The sequence below is a fragment of the Haliaeetus leucocephalus genome, unplaced genomic scaffold (genome assembly GCF_000737465.1).
Source record: "Haliaeetus leucocephalus isolate CR32 unplaced genomic scaffold, Haliaeetus_leucocephalus-4.0 Scaffold173, whole genome shotgun sequence".
Classification (NCBI taxonomy): Eukaryota; Metazoa; Chordata; class Aves; order Accipitriformes; family Accipitridae; genus Haliaeetus; species Haliaeetus leucocephalus.
In genome coordinates, this window is record NW_010972609.1 from 7,529,028 (window position 1) to 7,530,988 (window position 1,961).

Genomic DNA, 1,961 nt, shown 5'->3' on the forward strand with positions numbered 1-1,961 from the left:
TCTCATAAAATGAACGAGGTGAACATAGTGGTTAAATGATACTCGAGAGTCTATGATAATGCTGAACAGTAGTCACTTAACTACCTAAATGAACATGGGTCTTCAGAACAGGCATAACCAAGCCAACTCAAAGCTTCAGTAGCAAAAGCTGACTGAATATTGTTGTCCTAATGACAACGGATCAAGCTGCCCTCACACTGGCAGGTTGGATGTGAGGGGAACAGTGAAGGGAGCGGATTGAGAGGAGGCAGATGACCTGGCAGATTACACTGGGAAGTCAGGATTGCTCTTGCTGCCTCATTCAGCAGGGTGAGAGGAACAGAAAAAGCAACTTGTCCAGGAAAGACCATTTATCCTCCCATAGTCAAACCCTTTTCTGAGTAGTGGAAGTCTCTACGGCCAGCCTGGCTCTCCAAGTGGTCTGGCAGAAGCAGTGTAGATGGTACCGCAGCCACTGTTGCAGGTGCCTAAGCAGGTGTGTGCTTAAGAATTGGATAATACCGTTCAGTGTGGTTGCAAAACCTTTACTGCCATGTCTTCACAAGCATATGGATGGACATTGTCAATAACTCCTTGTTTGCAATAAAAGCTTAAAATATCAACCAGCTGTTAACGCTAACTTTAGTGAACATGTATTTTGAGGCTGTGCTGGTTTACATTCTTTATAAATGTGTAATTTAGAGACTAAAATACAGGTAAGCTGACAGTAGCAAAGCTTTTGCCAAGTAACCTTGCAGAAAGTAAAAGGTGCGGCATCCTCACAGACACCTTGAAGAAACACCTTTATTTGGCACACAACATTAGGTTGTTGCTAAAAAACTTCCAAAGGTAAGTTTGGAACACAAAAATTTGCAAATCTGATACTAGCAAATGCCTTAGTAGGTACCAGGAAGGTTTCAAGCTGCTTGCTGTTTGCCATACTTCCTTGGAAGTTGTGCTTAAATGCAGTTGCGTTCATCAATCTGCTAGTCTTGTCCCAGAGCAAGTGATTAGAAAGAGTTTTGTGCCCTCTTGTACATCTGGCATCCTGAAAGAATTCAGGTCCTGATCCAGGACATACCTTTCTGACTTTCTCCTCCACTTACAAAGCAGTGGAGGGAGGGAGAGAAGAGCAGCATTTGGGGATCAAAACACTGGAGTTAGGGACCCCAGGGGGCTAGGTTCACTTTTTTTCCCCACTGCTGTAAACTTAGAGAAGTCATTCAGTGCCATTGCACCTCAGTGTATATAGGCAAAGTAATGAGACCTGCTCTCTCTTTGCTTTCCCCTGTTTGCATCTGCTTGGATTTTTCTGAGTGTCGGAGCAGACCTCCCATGTTCACTTAGGTGAACTGTGCTCACGGCTGTCGTGTGCGTCCGTGGTGTGCTTGTATGTACGCTTACACAGCCTGCATCTCGGATATGCACGGTTGCAGGTTCACATAGAAATGAATCTCGTGTTTCTGGCACATCCACCTCTGTGCATCTCTCTTCTGTGGTACTCGAGATATTTCCACCCGCGAAGCCGCAGCCCGTGCTCCTCGCTTGTCAAGCGTGCGGAGAGCAAGCGGTGTCTTGGTCCATCTGCGCCGATTTCGCGGATACTGTTTACCACGTCTGCTGGTCTGGAGAAAGATGGGGGAGTGGAAGGGGGTCGGGAAATTCTTTGAGCCTTGTTATCCCTACAGTAACTATAGACTTTGGCAGGAATGCGGGTGATTAATCTCAGGTCTGTGGGCTTAGCCCGAGCGGCAGCCGCTCTCCCCGCCGCTGCGCTGGCTGTCTAGGCGACAGCAGCGTCCCCCGTGCTCCGCTCTTTGCCCGAGCCCTGCGAATTCAGCTCGGCTAAATAAACATTACCGAGCTGCTAATCACACGCTCTGAAACAAAACAGCACTTCACTTCGGGCTCTGGGCAAGATCAGACTTCCCTCCCTCCCTCCCTTTCCCTCCCTCCCTCCCTCTCTCTCCCCTCCCCTCCCT